This window comes from Ursus americanus, chromosome 20 (assembly GCF_024610735.1).
Source record: "Ursus americanus isolate L20-20 chromosome 20, mUrsAme1.1.p, whole genome shotgun sequence".
In the NCBI taxonomy this organism is placed as follows: domain Eukaryota; kingdom Metazoa; phylum Chordata; class Mammalia; order Carnivora; family Ursidae; genus Ursus; species Ursus americanus.
The window spans coordinates 35,207,807-35,227,608 of record NC_142146.1 but is presented as its reverse complement, the minus strand read 5'-3'; the positions used below and the strand labels follow the sequence as shown (position 1 = coordinate 35,227,608).

The 19,802-nt window shown below is 39.0% G+C and overlaps 1 protein-coding gene across 4 annotated transcripts in view; it reads left to right on the top strand.

Annotated features, from left to right (window-relative positions):
• Window positions 1–19,802, top strand: part of PIK3CB (phosphatidylinositol-4,5-bisphosphate 3-kinase catalytic subunit beta) — a 184,630-nt gene that overhangs the window by 42,472 nt on the left and 122,356 nt on the right. The window contains exon 3 of one of the 4 annotated variants that reach the window (XM_087870221.1): window positions 1,700–1,918. The exons of the other annotated variants lie outside the window; for them this stretch is intronic. The gene's annotated coding sequence lies outside the window, so the exon portion shown is untranslated. The remainder of the gene's footprint in view (window positions 1–1,699; window positions 1,919–19,802) is intronic. 4 annotated transcript variants of the gene reach the window in all.

The following is a 19,802-nucleotide window of genomic DNA, read 5'->3' as shown; positions in this document are numbered from 1 at the left end:
TAGCTCGCACAGTCTTTTAGATGGAAATGAAAATTTGATATTGGTGGTCGAAATAATTATTGATAGGAAGCAGGCTTGGTAAAAGGGAATATATTAAGGGACTGGAGGCCATGATTGAGTCAATATGTATTTATTGAACATCTAATGTATCAAGAACTGTGCTAGCTGGTAACATTACAACAGTGAACAAAAACAGGTCCCTTTCTCATGGAATGAGTATTCTCATGAGGATGTGGAAGATAATAAGTTAATATATACTGTGTTGAGTGGTGATGACTACTGTTAAGAAAAGTATATTAGGGAAATATATTAGAGAAAAGTAGATATTGATGGGGATATTGATGGGGTAGATTTACTACTTCATAAGGGGTGGTTAAGGAAGACCTCTCTGATTAGGTGACATTTTAGGTGATGTAAGGAAAGTTCAGGGAACAGGACAGGTAGATACTTAGATTAGGGGTGGGGGAGCGTTCCAGGCTAAAGTCACCTAAATACAAAAGCTCTGAGACTGGACTGTGTTTGGTGTGTTCTGGGAGCAGTAAGAGGGCCAGTTTGGCCTGAATGGAGTCAGTGAGGGAGGAGGTAGTGGAAGCTGACATTGTGAAGGTAGAGGAGGCTTGGTTGAGTTGAGTGGTAGACCAGTGTTCAGCCTTTGCATTTTCTTTTCTTTTCTTTTCTTTTCTTTTCTTTTCTTTTCTTTTCTTTTCTTTTCTTTTTTTTAAGATTTTATTTATTTATTTGACAGAGAGAGACAGCCAGTGAGAGAGGAACACAAGCGGGGGGAGTGGGCGAGGAAGAAGCAGGCTCCTAGCGGAGAAGCCTGATGTGGGGCTCGATCCAGAACGCCGGGATCACGCCCTGAGCGGAAGGCAGACACTTAACGACTGCACTACCCAGGCGCCCCTGCATTTTCTTTTGAGTGTTGATGGGGATGTAGATTAAAGGATGTGGGAGGAGTGAAAGGCAAAGCTATAGCTGAGAGGTGTAACTTGTGGCTAATGAACAGTGAGGCCAGGTGTTTGGAGTATCTGAAAGTGCTGGTAATAAAAGGGGTGTACAATAAAACAGATTTTTTAGTATAACAGGGAGGTAGGAAGAGAAAGGTAAGTTAGAGGCATGGACGGCTTTTAGTTCTTGAATAAGTTTATTTGGATTTAGTATTTTTTTTAATTGTAAAATATACATAACACAGTTGAACATTTTAACTGATTTTAGGTTTGCAATTCACTGGCATTAAATACATTCAAAAGTGTTGTGCAACCATCACTACTGTCCATCTCCAGAGCTTTTTCATCATTCCAAACTGAAACTGTATGCAGTAAACAGTAACTCCCCATTGCTCTCTCACCCCAGTCTACTTTTAACCATTACTACTTTCTGTCTCTATGAATTTGCCTCTTCTAGATATCTCATGTAAGTGGAATCAAACAATATTTATCCTTTTGTGACTGGTTTATTTCACATACCATAATGTCCTCAAGGTTTATCCATGCTGTAGCATGTGTCACTGTATCCTTTTTAAAGGCTAGATAATACTCCTTTGTATGTTTATACCACATTTTTAAAATCCCATTTATTGGTTGAAATTTTTTCTTTTTATCTTTTGGCTACTGGTAGTAATATTACTTGTACTTGGGTGTACTTAGGTTTACAGATACCTGTGTGAATCCCTGCTTTTAATGCTTTTTTATTTTTTAAGATTTATTTATCTTGGTATGAGCAGGGGGCAGGGGCAACGGAAGAGGGAGAGAGAGAAGTAGACGCCCTGCTGAACCCAGAGCCCAGTGTCCGCCTTGATCTCATGACCTTGAGATCATGACCCAAGCCGAAATCAGGAGCCAGATGCTTAACTGATTGAGTCACCCAGGTGCCCCCCTGCTTTTAATTCTTTTGGGTAGTGGAATTGTTGGATCGTATGGTAAGTCTGTGTTTAAATTTCTGAGGAACTGCCATATTCTTCCACAGTGGTTGCACCATTTTACCTTCCCACCACTAATATACAAGGGCTACAATTTGTAGTTTACCTTTGGTTTTGAGTAGTGGAATGTTTTAAGTATGTGTATTTTTTTAGAAGAGTGTATATCATAGATTGTTTTTAGTAGTTATGGAAGTAACACAAATCCTCATGCTCTGCTATAAGATCAGAACTGGTAAGGAAAGTTGTGTTCTTGTTAAATTTTAGTGAGAGAGCCTCACAGGAATTAAAATTCTGGAGGCTTAAAAAGAATATGTTGCCAGAAACTTATGGATACTGTGTCTTGTAACTTGGCTGTGATATCTAATATACAAGTACCTTCACTTGGCTCTGGAGAAAGCTTTGTGTTTTGATTAGTAGGCAGGAATAACTATAATTTCACGGGATAGAACAAGATGATTAAAGAGCTAGAATGATTTTTTTCCCCCAGAGAGTATACTTGTTAACTTCTGAGATTGGAAATTTTATAAGGATGTTGGGAAATTTTCTCCTTGCTGTTGACTAACACATTATCTGTGTAACAGGTCAGGAAAGATATTGTCTGTTTAGATGGATAACAGACCAATAAGAATTATTAAGGGAAAAGATGGGATTATAGCTCTTGCAGAGTTTTTGAAACTTTGCACCATGTTTGTAGTTGTTGTTAAGATTTGGAAATTTTGAAGTGGATTATAGTTATTGTCTTCAGTATTGTTATAATTATGCTTTTCGTAGGTAAATGACATGTTTTAATTTCAAAAAGTTTACTTTATGGGGGGCCTGAGTGGCTTAGTCAGTTAAATGTCTGCCTTTGGCTCAGGTCATGATCCTAGGGTCCTGGGATCGATCCCCGTGTTGGGCTCTCTGCTTAGTAGGGAGCCTGCTTCTCCTTCTCCCTGCTGCCCTGCCTGCTTCTATTCTCTCTTTCTCTGTCAAATAAATAAATAAATAAATAAATAAATAAATAAATAAATAAATAAATAAATAAAATCTTAAAAAAAAGAAAAAGCTTACTTTAGAAGCTTCTTATCATGTTACATGAGCACTGTGAATAAACTGAGTGGTTTAAACTTGCCTTCCCGTCTTTAACTAGTTCCTCTTCCTCCAGTTCTTGTCTTTGCCTTAGGGTTCTTTTTCTTTAATGTGTGTTGAATGTTTATGCAGTTAGAAAAAATGTTCATAAAGATCATATTGTTGAGTGCCTACTGTTTCTGGTCCTTTGATAACATGGTTTTTGCTTTTACTCAGAAAATAACTGTGGTCAGATTGTCCGTATAGTCTACCATAGACAGTGAGGATATTGTGAAAGAAATTCTGGCTATCCGCGTAGCATGACCTTTCAAAACTGTTTTCTTTGCTGCAAGCATCTCACTTAGCCTTTTTGACTGCCACATGACAGAGGAAGTAGTATGTAAAGGGCAACATAAATGGCTGTCTTGTTGATGTCAATACAGTTTTCCAGTATAAGAGCATGCCTTTATGTTATATATGTTATTAAATATCATTGTTTTGTTTATGTGGATGATTAACAATTTCCATGCATAGTACAGAGTATATTTTAAGTATAATTATAAATATTATAATAGTTAAAACTGAAATAGAAAATAATTTATGTGGGGTGCCTGGCTTGCATGAGACTCTTTATATCTCGGGGTCATGAGGTTGAGCCCCATGTTGGGTGAAGAGATTACTTAAAAATAAATAAATGAAAACTTCAATAATTTATGTTACTTTGAAAAAGATCTTAATTTTTTATTCAAAGTTTTTAAAATTCAGTTATAAACATATTGATTGGAGATTATTATGTACAGACCATGACTACAAATCCACTATTATTTTTTTTTTAAGATTTTATTTATTTATTTGACAGAGAGTGGGGGAGAGAGAACAAGCAGGGGGAATGGCAAGCAGAAGGAGAGGGAGAAGCAGGCTTCTGCTAAGCAAGGAGCCCCATGCAGGGCTTGATCCCAGGACCCTGGGATCATGACCTGGGCTGAAGGTAGCCAATTAACTGACTGAGCCACCCAGGCGCCCCCAAATCCACTGTTTTTGTAGGCAGAGATTTTAAATTAACTTTGGAGGTATCTTTCTGCTGTTCCAGAGCAGCCAAGAGAGGCTTCTTTAAAACTGTGAAGGGTTTATAGAATTGTTGAATTACTATGTTGAATACCCGAAATTAATATAACATTGTATGTCGACTATATTTCAGTTAAAAAAAAACCCAGTGCTATGAAAGGGCCTGGGGAATATGAATAATCACCAGCCTGTTTTTATTTTTATTAAAGATTTTATTTATTTATTTTAGGGGGGGCAAAAGGAGGGGGAGAGAGAATCTCAACCAGACTCCCTTACAGAGCCTGACATGAGGCTGGATCCCAGGACCCTGAGTTCATGACCTTAGCAGAAATCAAGAGTTGGACTCTGAACTGACTGAGCCACCTAGGTGCTCCTGCACCAACCTGATTTTAAACTTTAATCTTATTTCCAGTTAGTAGCTTAGCTCTATAATGTTTGTATTTATTTATTCATCATTCAGCAGATGGTTACTCATGTCTGGTATTAGGCGCTGTACTGAACCTGAAAGATAAAAGAGCCTGTCCCTGTTGGTCAGGAACTCACTAGATATTGGCAAGGGTAGCAGGAATAAAGTTTAGTAGAATCATAACGCCTTATGTCAGTTAGCTGCTAATGTCAGTTCCCTCCCAGAATCTAGAAGTAAAGACAAAGGTTATAAGGAGAAGCAGTAAGGGCATGAGGATGGTCAAGATTCTTAGGTTGGAGCACTGCTGGAGGAGAAGCAACTGCAGGTGACAGGAGAAATCTGGAACTTGGGTTTAGTAATCACCAACATGGAGGTCACAGAGCAAAATGGGGAGTGGGTTCCCATCAAATGGATTCTCCATGCCAGGTGCTGCCTAGAAACTTTACATATGTTATTGCTCTTAATCCATTAAAAAAAGTGTGAAATTTAGCATATATACAGAAGATCACATGAAAATGAAAATGTATAATTTAATGAACACAATGAAAAATAAAACCTGTGTGCATAATAGCCAGGCCAATCCTGTGTGTCTTATTTTGGCATATTTTTCTTCCTTTCCCCAAGCTACACTTAGACGAATAGTTTATTTCCTTACTTTTTTTCCTTTATTTTTTTTTGGGGGGTGGAAGGGGCAGAGGGGGAGGGAGAGAATCTTAAGGAGGCTCCACTCTGAGCGTGGGCCTCAGTCTCATGAACCTGAGGTCATGTGACCTGAGCTGAAATCAAGAGTCGGACGCTTAACTGACTGACGCTTAACCCAGGCGCCCCAACCCTGTTTTTCTTTATAGCTTTACCATCTATGTGTATATCTCTGAAAAATATTTAACATTGTATTTATATTGTATATATTCTTTTTTTTCTTTTAACATTGTTTGTAAGATTCATTCATGGTGATGTGTATAGCTGTATTCTACTAATTTTCCATATTGTAAAATATTCAGTACAACTGACTGATTCATTCTGTTAATGTATGTTTAGGTTGTGTCTAGTTTTCAGATATTATAAACAATTCCACATTGAGTATTCATGTATGTGTGACATCATTGGTTAAGAGTTTTTCAAGGATATGTACTTAAGTAATGGAATTTTTGTTGCCAGATCCTGAAAGAGGTTGAATCAATTTATTCTCCCACCAGCAGTGATCTATGAAATGATATTTCCTTGCGGTTTTAATTTATATTACCTTGATGCCTAATGAGGTTGAATGTTTTCCCCCCATATGTTTATGGATTTTTTGGGCTGCTGTGAAATTTGTGTTCTATTATTTTGCCCATTTGTCTGTTGGGTTCATGACTTTTACATATTTATTTTCTCACTAAAATTTGTAAGAATTGTTTATTTGATCAATTTTTAATTTTAATTCCAGTGTAATTAAAATACAGTGTTATAGTAGTTACAGGTGTACAATATAGTGGTTCAACAGTTCTATACATTATTAAGTACTCATTAAGATAAATGTACTATTAATCCCCTTTACCTATTTCACCCCTGCCCATCTATTTGATCTATTTTTATTCATCTGTTCAATATTCTTCATTGAGTCTTTTCCAGTTTTTTTTATATCAAGGGCAACATCTTAATATGGCCTACCAGAATCTGAATGTAGCTAGCCTCTCCAGTATCATTCTGCCTCTGTTTCCTGCTTCTCCATGTTCCTAAGGGCTGTCTTTGAATTCCTCAAATGGTTGAGGTTTCTTAGGTCTTTGGATATGTTCTTTCTCACTTTACCTAGCTAATTGCCTCTCTTAAAGTCTGTGTTAAAATATCCCCTTTCCTTAGCATTCTTTCATATACATGCCTCAAATTCATATACTTTGTTTCTTTATATTTATTTATTAAAAATATAGTAATTCTAGTCAGGTGACTATTCTGGAGGAGAAAGAAGACTGTAAATATGTTCATTTCTACCAGGGGATTAAAAAATACATTGTGAAAAGTAATAAACAAGGATGAAGGCTGTTGAGTTTAAATAGGAGTGAATGATTTGCTAGTATAAACATGGTCTCATCAGTGTTGTTCCCCCACTCCTCTTCATAATTCTGTTTTCTGTTGGGTTGGAGTAGGGTGAGAGGAAAATACAGTTGCAGAGTAGGCAGAGCATTGGACTGAATGTGACTGAGGGAGGATATGTGGTTTTTAATCATGGCCCTGCAGCTACCTAAACTATGTGTTTGACTAAATTAGTGAAGTCCAATTTGCTCTAAGAGAATGAAAATGAATAATGGCTCAAACACAATAGATGTTTATTTGTTACTTATAGAATAATCTAAGGTAGATGGTTCTCTTTGGTGGGTGGCTCTCTTCCAGGTGGTTTCTTCCATCTCTTGACTCTTCATCCTTTATGAGCAGTGGAAGAGGAAAGAGAAGGTGTAGGCGGCACAACAATTTTCCTAAAATCCCTCACCTGAAGTGGCACAGGTCATTTCCACTCAATATTCCATTAGGGAGAACTTAGTACATGACCATTTCATATGGCACAGGCGGTTGGAATATCTAGTGCCCAGCCGCATTCCCATAATTATGGAAGGAGAAAAACAGTCCTGCCACAGTGGCCTTGGGAAGGTCATTTTATTTCTGGAGGTCTCAGTTCTTAAGGTATAAAATAAGGGATCTATACTCCAAAAGTTTATAACACACACATTCTTCTTCCCTTAGAGTTCAACTTCAAAAGGCATAAGGAAAGTGTTTCCATTGTGTCTTCATTCACCTTGTTCCAATGAGATTTTTTTTTTAAGGTTTTATTTATTTATTTGTCAGAGAGCACACAAGCAGGGGGAGTGGCAGGCAGAGGGAGAAGTAGGCTCTCTGCTGAGCAGGGAGCCTGACGTGGGACTTGATCCCAGGACCCTGGGATCATGACCTGAGTCAAAGGCAGACGCTTAACTGAGCCACCCAGGCGTCCCTTCACTGCAATTTTGAAGGAATATGAGATGCTAAAAGCTGCTTTTGTTAGTGTTGGCTCTTTATTTTAATAGCCAGGCTACTCATAGCTCTGTAGGTTTATCCAGGTCCTAGGTACAAACTTCATAATGTTCTTATAGTGAAGGAAGCTTATAATGTGAGATGAAATAATTCTGGGGTTATGTGTTTGTGCTAAGTTGTAGACAAAATATTAGTTGGCTTTGAAATACTAAATTAAGGGGAACCTGGGTGGCTCAGTCAGTTAAGCATCTGACTTTGGCTTATCTCGTGATCTTGGGGTCCTGGGGTGGAGCCCCACGTCAGCTCCCCAGCCCCTGTTGGGCTCCCCGCTCAGCGGCAAGTCTGCTTATCCCTCTTCCACTCCCACTGTCCCACCCCTGCTCATGCTCTGTCTCTCTCAAAGAAATAAATAAAATTAAAAAAAAAAAGAAAAATTAAGAACTTGTTTAAATATTCTGCATTTTCTTTGGAAAAATAAGAATTTAAAATAATTTATAAACATTTAAGGAAGTTGACTACAGCTTGTATTAATTTATAAATTTGGAGTCTAATTTCAGCAATTATTTAAGGAAGTTGTCTTGACAGTTTTTTTTTTTTTTTTAAAGATTTTATTTATTTATTTGACAGAGAGACAGCCAGTGAGAGAGGGAACACAGCAGGGGAGTGGGAGAGGAAGAAGCAGGCTCATAGCGGAGGAGCCTGATATGGGGCTCGATCCCACAACGCCAGGATCACGCCCTGAGCCGAAGGCAGGCGCTTAACTGCTGTGCCACCCAGGCGCCCCTCTTGACAGTTTTTTTTTTTTTTTAAGATTTTATTTATTTATTTGACAGAGATAGAGACAGCCAGTGAGAAAGGGAACACAAGCAGGGGGAGTGGGAGAGGAAGAAGCAGGCTCATAGCATAGGAGCCTGATGTGGGGCTTGATCCCATATGCCGGGATCACGCCCTGAGCCGAAGGCAGATGCTTAACCGCTGTGCCACCCAGGCGCCTCCTCTTGACAGTTTTTTTAACAGATGTTTTGATATATCAAAGTTGGGTGATGGAATTTTCATATAAAGACATTTTTTAAAAACTCATTTAACATATACCTCATTTTCGGGGGAATTGATAGCAACATTAAGATTACCACAGGTAATTTAATTTTAGTTTTTAGTTCTCAGTTCTATTTTAATTTTAGTAGAATTTTGGTTTGGGTGGTTGTAATTTCAGAGATTAACTGGTTTGCTAATATTCTGAAGCTATTTGTGTATAAGAAGATATTTCTTATAAGAAATGCCTCTGTGAAAAATATATTTAGGAAGATGGTATGTGTGTGTGTATTTTTTTTAAAGAAACAAATGAATTAACTCTCTTTAAAGATTTTATTTATTTGAGAGAGTGAGCACCCCCACAGACGCAAGGGTGGGGGGAGGGGCAGAGAAAAGCAGACTCCCTGCTGATCAGCGAGCCTGAGGCAAGGCTGGATCCAGGACCCCGAGATCCTGACCTGAGCCCAAGGCAGATGCTTAATCAACTGAGCCACCCAGGTGTGCCTGTAATTTGATCTCTTAATAGATTATATTCTAATTATCTCTTGCTGTAACAAACACCCGGAAACATGGTGTCAGACATCCATTTCGTTATGCCCTTCTTCTGTGGTCAGGAATTTGGACAAGGTACAGCAGGGTCATCTTGTCTCAGGTCCATGATATCTGGGCCTCAAGTAAAGAAACTCATAATCTAAGGGCTGGAGTCATGAAGGGCCTATTCACTGAGAAATCTGGCTGTTGGTGCTGGCAGTCAGTTGGGGTTGGTCAAACCACCTACACGTGGCTTTTAGAATGAGCATCTCACAAGCAAGTGTCTTTAAGAGGTAGCAGGTGGAAACTACCAATTTCTTTTTCTTTTGTTTTTTTAAATTTTTAAAATTTAAATTCAGTTAACTAACATAATGTGTTAGAGGTAGAGGTCAGTGATTCATCAGTCTTTTTTTTGTTTTAAAGATTTATCTGTCTATTAGAGAGAGAGAGAGAGAACACAAGCAGGGAGGAGGGTCAGAGGGAGAGGGAGAAGCAGACCCCCTGCTGAGCAGGGAGCCTGATGCAGGGCTCCATGGGGGGCTCAGTCCCAGGACCTGGAGATCATGACGTGAGCCAAAGGCAGAGACTGAACCGACTGAGCTACCTAGGTGCCACTCATCAGTCTTATATAATACGCAGGGGTCATTACATCATGTGCCCTCCTTAATGTCCATCACCCAGTTACCCCATCTCCCCTGCCCCCCAGCAACTCTCAGACCTGTTTCCTGTGATTAAGAGTCCCTTATGGTTTGTCTCCCTCCCTGATTTCATCTTTTATTTTTTTCCTCTCTTCCCCTATGATCCTCTGCCTTATTCTTTTTTTTTTTTTTAATGATTTTTTTATTATGTTAGTCACCATACAGTACATCCCCGGTTTCCGATGTAAGGCTCGATGATTCATTAGTTGTGTATAACACCCAGTGCACCATGCAATACGTGCCCTCCTTACTACCCATCACCGGTCTATCCCATTCCCCCACCCCCCTCCCCTCTGAAGTCCTCAGTTTGTTTCTCATAGTCCATAGTCTCTCATGTTTCATTCCCCCTTCTGATTACCCCCCCTTTCTTTATCCCTCTCTTCCCCTACCGATCATCCTAGTTCTTATGTTCCATAGATGAGAGAAATCATATGATAGTTGTCTTTCTCTGCTTGACTTATTTCACTTAGCATTATCTCCTCCAGTGCTGTCCATGTTGTAGCAAATGTTGAGAACTCGTTCTTTCTGATAGCTGAGTAATATTCCATCATATATATGGACCACAACTTCTTAATCCAGTCATCTGTTGAAGCTCTGCCTTATTCTTAAATTCCAATGTGAGTGAGATCATGTGATAATTGTCTTTCTCTGATTGACTTATTTAGCTTAGCATAATACCCTACAGTTCCATCCATGTTGTTGCAAATGGCAAGATTTCTTTTTTTTTGATGGCTGAGTAGTATTCCCTTGTGTGTATATATATATATATATATATATATATACATATACATATATACATATATGTATACACACACACACACACACACACACACACACACCATATCTTCTTTATCCATTCCTCTGTCGATGGACATCTGGGCTCTTTCCATAGTTTGGCCGTTGTGGACATTGCTGCTATAAACATTGGGGTACAGGTACCCCTTCACATCACCACATGTGTATCTTTGGGGTAAATACCCAGTAGTGCAGTTGCTGGGTCATAGGATAGCTCTGTTTTCAACTTTTTAAGTTTCAACTCCATACTGTTTTCTGGAGTGGGTGCACCAGCTTGCCTTCCCACCAACAGAGTAAGAGGGTTCCCCTTTCTCTGAATCCTCACCGACATCTGTCATTTCCTGACTTGTTAATTTTTACCATTCTGACTGGTGTGACGTGGTATCTCATTGTAGTTTTGATTTGTATTTCCCAGATGCCGAGTGATGTGGAGCATTTTTTCATGTGTCTGTTGGCCATTTGTATGTCTTCTTGGAGAAATGTCTGTTTGTGTCTTCTGCCCATTTCTTGACTGGATTATTTGTTCTTTGGGTGTTGAGTTTGATAAGTTCTTTATAGATTTTGGATACTGGCCCTTTATCTGATATGTCATTTGAAAATATCTTCTCCTATTCTGTCAGTTGTCTTTTGGTTTTCTTTGCTCTGTGCAAAAGCTTTTTATCTTGATGAAGTTCCAGTAGTTCATTTTTACCTTTGTTTCTTTGGAGACGTGTCTAGCAAGAAGTTGTTGCAGGTCACAGAGGTTGCTACCTGTGTTCTCCTCAAGGATTTTGATGGATTCCTGTCTCACATTTAGGTCTTGCATCCATTTTTGTGTTTGGTGTAAGTAAGTGGTCCAGTTTCATCTTCTGCGTGTGGCTGTCCAGTTTTCCCAACACTGTTTGTTGAAGAGACTGTCTTTTTTCCATTGGATATTCTTTCCTGCTTTGTCAAAGATTAGTTGACCATAGAGTTGAGGGTCCATTTCTGGGTTTTCTATTTTGTTCCATTGATCTGTGTGTCTGTTTTTGTGCCGGTACCATCCTGTCTTGATGATTACAGCTTTGTAATAGAGCTTGAAATCCAGAATTGTGATGCCACCAGCTTTGGTTTTCTTTTTCAACTTTCCCCTGGTGATTCAGGGTCTTTTCTGGTTCCATACAAATTTTAGGATTATTTGTTCCAGCTCTGTGAAAAAAGGGGATGGTATTTTGATAGGGATTGCACTGAATGTATAGATTGCTCTAGGTAGCATAGACATTTTAACAGTATTTATTCTTCCAATCCGTGAGCATGGAACGTTTTTCCATTTCTTTGTGTCTTCCTCAGTTTCTTTCATGGGTGTTTTATAGTTTTCTGAGTACAGATCCTTTGCCGCTTTTATTAGGTTTATTCCTAGGTATCTTATGGTTTTTGGTGCAATTGCAAATGGGATCGACTCCTTAATTTCTCTTTCTTCTGTCTCATTGTTAGTGTATAGAAATGCAACTGATTTCTGTGCATTGATTTTATATCCTGCCACTTTACTGAATTCCTGTGTAAGTTCTAGCAGTTTTGGGGTGGAGTCTTTTGGGTTTTTCACATAGAGTATCATGTCATTTGCGAAGAGTGAGAATTTGACTTCTTTGCTGATTTGGGTCCCTTTTATTTCTTTTTGCTGTTGTCTGTTTGCTGAGGCTAGGACGACGACGTTGTCGTCGTCGTCGTCGTCTTCTTCTTCTTCTTCTTCTTCTTCTTCTTCTTCTTTTTAAAGATTTCGTTTATTTATTTGACAGAGAGACCCTGGGATCATGACCCAAGCCAAAGGCAAAGGCTTAATGGAGTAAGCCACCCAGGCGCTCTGAGGCTAGGACTTCTACTATGTTGAATGTCAGGGGTGATAGCGGACATCCCTGCCATGTTGAAACTACTAATTTCTTAAACCTGGGTCTAGATGCTATTGCATTACCTCTGCTTTATTTAATTGGCCAAAGAGAGCTCAGATAATAGGAAAGAACATAGTCCTCAATTCTCAGTAGAAGGGAAAAAAAGAATAGTAGGAAGTTATAGGAGAAGAAGGAATAGAAGTAAAGGAATTTTGGGGCCTTTTAAAAAATCATTGCAGGTCACCAGGCAGACCTCTTTATCATGTAATTACAAGTGTTTTACAGCTAGGTTTTATTTATTTTATTTTATTTATTTTTTATTTAAAGATTTAATTTGTTATTTTTATTTATTTGAGAGCGAGTGAGCAAGAGTGAGCACAGGCAGTGGGAAGGGGCAGAGGTGAGAGTGTGAAACAGACTCCCCACTGAGCAGTGAGTCCCACATAGGGCTTAATCCCAGGACCCTGAGACCATGACCTGAGGCAGAGGCAGCTGCTCAACTGACTAAGCCTCCCAGGCACCCCAGATTTTATTTATTTATTTATTTGAGAGAGTGAGCAAGTGTGAGAGAGAGTTGGTACACGAGCCTCGGGAGAAGCAGACTCCCCACTGAGCCGAAAGCCAGATGTGGGTGTGGATTCCAGGACCCCCGAGGTCATTGCCTGAGCCTAAGGCAGGCAGGCACCCAACCGACTGAGCCACCCAGGGGGCCCTGCAGCTAGTGTTTAAATATTCTATTAGATTGTTTTGTTTCTTAAAGCTTTCTTCATTGCTAACGTTTTAGCCAGTCCATTTTAAATTCCTTGAGAGTATTCCCTCAGTTTTCAGATGGTGTCATTTTTCAAGCTGAGAAATAAAGTCAAATGAACCTAATAGTAACTTTTCCTTTATTTATTTATTTTTTGAAAGTTTTCATTTATTTATTTGAGAGAGAGAGAGTGCACAAGCAGGAGGGAGGGGCAGAGGGAGAGGGAGAAGCAAGCTCCCCGATGAGCAGGGAGCCTGATGGGGACCTCGATCCCAGGACCACGGGATTATGACCTGAGCAGAAGGCAGATGCTTAACCTACTATGTTACCCAGGTACCCTGTAACTTTTCCTTTAATTAAATAAAAGATCAAGAGGAAAAGTGTAGGTTGGTTTTTAAGAGCTGAATTCAATCAGGGAACATATTTTTGTTTAGCTTTTGTATTAGTGATAGGAAATTAGTACTAATGACATTTTCCATTTTATTTTCTCTTTTAATTCATTTGTGACAGTAAGTGATGTGGGTGGTATAAATGAATAAAATGAAACACTCCACAACAAAGCAGTATTTTATTTCATTTTATTTATTTATTTGTTTTTTAAGATTTTATCTATTAGAGAGAGAGAGCACAAGCAGGGCAGAGGGCTACAGGGAGAGGTAGAAGCAGGCTTCCCGCTGAGCAGGGAGCCCTTCTTGGGGGTCTGTCCCAGGACGCTGGGCTCATGACCTGAGCTAAAGGCAGACGCTTAATGACTGAGCCACCCAGGTGCCCCCAAAGCAGTATTTTAAATGATGTATTAAGAAGAGAAGAGACAAATAATGCTGTTTTAACACCAACAAATAGGACAACCTTAAAGAAATGGATAAATTCCTAGAACTATACAATCAACTGAGATTGAATCATGAAGTAGAGAATCTGAACAGACAACTCTACTGGTGAGGAGAGTGAGTCAGTAACTAAAAACCTCCCAGCAAACAATATTCCAGGACGAGATGGCTTCACTGGTGAATTCTACCAAACATTTAAAGAAGAATTAATACCAATCCTTCTTAGTCTCTTCCAAAAAAGCGGAAGAGGGGGGAACTCTAACAAACTTATTTTATGAGACCAGCTTTACACTGACACCAAAACCAGGCAAGGGCCCACAAGAAAAGAAAATTATAGGCCAGTATTCCTGATGAACATAGATTCAAAAATCCTCAACAAAATATTAGCAAACTGGGGTGCCTGGGTGGCTCAGTTGGTTAAGTGTCTGCCTTCGGCTCCGGTCATGATCCCAGGATCCTGGGATGGAGACCTGCATCGGGCTCCCTGGGAGCCCGCTTCTCCCTCTGCCTCTCCCCCTGCTCATGCTTTCTCTCTGTCTCTCTCTCTCCCTCAAATTAAAAAAATAAATACTAGCAAACCGAATTCACCAGTACATTAAAAGAATTATACACTGTAAGTAGAGTTTATTCTGGGGATGGAAAGATGGTTCAATATCCGTAAATCAGTCCATGATACACATCACATGAACAAAATGAAGGTTTAGAAGCCATGTTATCTCAATAGATGTAGAAAAAGCATTTGACAAAATTTGACATCCGTTTATGATAAAAACTCTCAACAAAGTGTGTACGAAGAGAACGTATCTCAACATCATAAAGGCCATGTATGACAGGCCACAGCCAACATCATACATTAGTGGTGAAAATTTGAAAAGTATTTCCCTGAGATCAAGGAACAAGAAAAGGATGCCTGCTCTCAGCCCTTTTATCAACATAGTATTGAAAGTCCTAGCCAGAGCATTTAGGCAAGGAAAAGAAATAAAGGGCATCCAAATCAGAAAGAAAAGGAGCGCCTGGGTGGCTCAGATGGTTAAGCCTCTGCCTTTGGCTCAGGTCGTGATCCCACGTTCTGGGATTGAGCCCCTCATCGGGCTCCGCAGGGAGCCTGCTTCTCCCTCTACCTCTGCTGCTCCCACTCCTTGTGCCCTCTCACTCTCTCTGTCAAATAAATAAATAAAATCTTTAAAAAGAAAAGAAAATAACAGGCCTAATGCACCCATTAAAAAAAAGAAAGAAAATCGTCATTATTAGCCGATGAAGAAATGAAGATAAGATGTAGGAAATCCTAAAGACTCCATCAAAAAACTGTTAGAGCTAATAAACGAATTCAGTAAGGTTGGCATATACAAAAATCTGTTGCATTTCTATACTCTTTTGATGAACTATCAGAAAGAGAAATTAAGAAAACAGTCCCATTTACATAAAAATTATAGTGAAATATCTAGGAGTAAATGTAACCAAGGAGGTGAAAGAACTGCACACGTAAACTATAGAACATTGATGTAACAAGGAAGACACAGTAAATAGAAAGATAGTTTGTGCTCGTGGATTAGAAAAAAACAATATTGTAAAAATGTCCATACTACCCAAAGCAATTTACAGGTTTAGTGCAATTCCTATTATAATTCCAGTGGCATTTTTAATTTTTACAGAAATAGAATAAACAATCTTAAAATTTGTATGGAACCACAAAAGATCCTGACTGGCTAAAACAGTTGTGAGAAAGAGCAAAGCTAGAGGTATCATACTTCCTGATTTCAAACTAGATTACAAAGCTGTAGAAATTAAAACAGTGTATTAATGTCATAAAACAGACACATAGATCAGTGGAGCAGAGTAGAGAACCCAGAAATAAAGCGATGTATGTATGTTCAATTAATTTATGACAAAAGAGCCAAGAAAATATAGTGGGGGCAAAGAGAGTCTCTTCAATAAAAGGTGCTGGGAAAACTGGACGGCTACATACAAAGGAATGAAACTGGATCCCTGTCTTACACCGTAGAAAAAATTAACTCAATACAGGTTAAAGATGTGAACTTAAGACCTGAATCCATAAATTCCTGGATGAAAACATAGATTGTAAGCTCCCCTACTTTGATTTTGGCAGGGATATTTTGGATTTGATGATGAGTTTTTGGATTTGACAACAAAAGCAAAGGCCAAAAAAAAAAAAAAAAAAGCAAAAATAAACAAATGGGACTAAATCAAACTAAAAAACTTCTATACAGCAGAGGAAACCGTCAATAAAATAAAAAGGTAACCTACCAAATGGGAGAAAATATTTGCAAATCATATACCTGTTGAGAGTTTAGTATTCAAAAGATATAATTAACCCATACAAGTTAATAGCGCCCCCCCCGCCCCCCGCAAGTTGGCAGAGATCTGAATATCTCTGAGAAGACCTGCAGATGTCTAACAGGTATTTGAAAGTTGCTCAATATCACTAACCAACAGGGAAATTAAAAAACCACAAGATAATCACCTCACCCTTTGAGAATGGCTAGTATCAAAAAGACAGGCAGTAACAAATATTAGTGAGAATGTAGAGAAAAGGGATCCCTTGTGTAGTGTTGGTAGAAATGTAAATTGGTGGAACCATAATGGAAAATAGTGTGGAGATTCCCCCAAAATTAAAATTAGAACTGCCGTCTGATGTAGCAATCCCACTTCTGTGTATTTATCTGAAGGAAACAAAAACACTAACTGAAAAAGATGTCTGTACCCCTCAGTTCATTACAGCATTGTTTACAATAGCCAAGATGTGGAAGCAGCCTAAGTGTCCATCGATGGATGAATGGACAAAGAAGTTGTGATGTGTACACACACACACACACACACACACTCACACTCTCACACACACACTCACACTCTCACACACACAGGAATATTATTCAGCCATAAAAAGAAGGAAATGTTGCCATTTGTAACAACATGGATAGATCTTGAGGGCATTATGCTAAGTGAAATAATTCAGAGAAAGATGAATACTATATGATGTCACTTATATGTGGAATCTTAAAAAAAAAAAAAAGCCCCAACCAAACTAATCGGATATATAGAACAAATTGGTGGTTGCCAAGGTCAGGGGTGGGGTGTGGGCAGAATGGGTGAAGGGGGTCAAAAGGTACACACTTCTAGTTATTTATAAATAAGTCATGGGAGTGTAATATACAGCATGGCGACTGTAGTCAATAATAGTGCATTGCATAATTGAAAGTTGCTAAGAGTAGATCTTAAAACTTCTCATGACAAGAGAAAAAGTAATGCTCTTTTATTTAAAAAAATTTTTTTAAAGATTAGGGCGCCTGGATAGCTCAGTTGGTTAAGCAGCTGCCTTCAGCTCAGGTAACGATCCCAGCATCCTGGAATCAAGCCCTACATCGGGGTTCCTGCTCAGCAGGGAGTCTGCTCCCCGCCCCCCGCTCTTGTGCTCTCTCTTGCTCTCTCACTGTCTTTTTCTCCCTCTCAAAATATTTTTAAAAAGATTTTATTTATTCGAGAGGGAGAGAGAGAAAGCCTGCACGCTCTCAAGCATGCACATGCAAGTGGGGCGGCGGGGGGCGGGGGCAGAGGGAGAGAATCTCAAGCCTCAAACCGGGCTCAATTCCACCACTCCGAGACCATAACCTGAGTGGAAATCTAGAGTGGATGCTCAACCGACTGAGCCAGCCAGGTGCCCCAAGTAATGGTGTTTTAAAAATAATGCTGTATTTGAGGTTTTTGAAACAAAATGTTATTTATTAGATTAACTATAGGTTATTGTTTAAATGAAATACAGGACAATAGCCAAAAGTGGTTTGAAGCATAAATAGATGAGGACTTCAGATTCCTTTTTAAAAAAGATTTTATTTATTTGAGAGAGCGAGAGAGAGAGAGCAAGTGAGCATACAAGCAGAGGGAAGAGGCAGAGGGGGAGAGAGAGGGAGAAGCTGAGTCACCGCTGAACAGGGAGGCTAATGTGGGCATCGATCCCAGGATCCCAAGATCATGACTTGAGCTGAAGGCAGATGCTTAACTGTCTGAGCCACCCAGGTGCCCCAAGATTTCAATTTTTTGAGAAACTAGACTTAGTGACCTATAATGAATTATACTCCAAACCACGTAACTTCTAGTACTTGTTCTGTTGTGCACAAGTCATAGGCTGAGGCAGTGGAGGGGGGCGTTTCATGAAAGCAATACTGTGTTGCTGCCTCAGCTTTTCAGGTGAGGTCTCCTGATCCCTAGACACTACCTTCCAACCTCCTTTGTGAAGTTCAGGCAGCTACTTTATATTTCCCATTTCCGGTAGTCCATCCTTCTCTCTTGTGATTGAGGCTCTGTGTGGGTTGAGGTAGAAAACATTATAGTGAGTAATATGAGCCTTTACTATCTCTCTCTCGTTTTATTACCTCCAAGAGTTTAAGAAGGTACACCATCTGAATGAAACAGAACAGACAAATCGCCCATTCATCTGTCTCAGCCAACTTAAATTCTGTTACAGGCTGGGTTGCAAATTGGCCCACTTTTTATTTTTGTAATTCCCTCTTCTCCCAGTCAAGTGTGTGATATGGTGTCTTAAAAAGTATAAGTAGCTAATAAATACTTATTAACTTGAATTCCAATTTTTTTTCCTGTCTTTTTCTCTTGATCAAGGCCTAGCACTGAGATGACGCTGTAGGCCTGCCTCTCCTGATTTACCATGTCCTCTAGATAGAATAGGCAGTGAAAGAAGAGTGTTGGCCCCAAAGAAAACATCTCTTCAATTTTTCCTGGCTTTAAAAATTTTTTCAAATTCTGTTTACTGTCAGTAGTGAAGAGGAAATGAGACAGAAGCATTTTGTCATTCATGGCTAGATAGCTTAGGAGAATAATTGGTCTCTGAAGAAAAGCATTTAAACAGACAAATACTTGCATAGACCAAAGTTAAATTAGTATCTAAAGTAGTAATCCTGAAATGGCTTGGGAGAAATGCCAGCTTTTTAGGATGCTGTTTGAATTTTATGTATTACAACTTATTTTCAAAATGACAGCAGACAGAACTAAAAGGTTTGGTGCCTGGAATAGTTCTTTTTCTACAGCTGTAAAGCTATTTAAAATTCTTCTCATGTTACTGTTTGCCATCCAGATGGCTTTCTGGCACTGAGTCAGTTCCTAGATGTGAGGGCTGTTGGTTAGTTACTCACCAGCATCATCATACACTTGTACAGTTTGGCTCATGACTCACCCTCACAGCACTTAACATGTGGATATCCTTTGCTAGATACAGTCATTTCTGATTGTTATGATGTCACTTGTTATAAATAGGTACCAGAATTGATTGGATAACATTTCTGGGATGAAGATGATTGACATCTCCCTCCCCCCCCAAAAAAGAAAAAGACACCCAGTAAGTCTTTTGGACCCCCATTGACACTATAGTGAGAAACAGAAGCTGTCTGGATGATGAAACTTTTGTCTAAAATGTGTGTCCACATGGTAGATGAAAAAGTATATCCAATAAATCAGAATTATTTACTTTACTCCTGCACTATTGGCTAAAATGATTAAAAAACAAAAAAGAACTTACCTTAGAAGTCAGAGTTGTGATGAGAGGTTAGGGAAAGGAAGGGGTTTGTTACCTGAAAGGAACAGCCAAGGAGGCTCTGAATGCTTGCAGTGTTCCGTTTCTTGACCTGGACTGTGGTTTGCTTTATAGTAGGTGTTTGCTTTATAGTAATTCATTGCATACTTTCTTTTGTGTGTGTGTGCTTTTTTGTTTATTATTTTAAACAAGAAAAATGTTTAAAAATAGAAAGAAAATACTTACCCATCATGTACAAGAATTCCCTCAGCAGTATTTTCAAAGGCTAAAGAAAGTCATCATATTTTGAGCTAGATAATTGGTAGTAAGTCTTTGTCTTACTAGTTTTATCTATTTAGTAAAATAATCA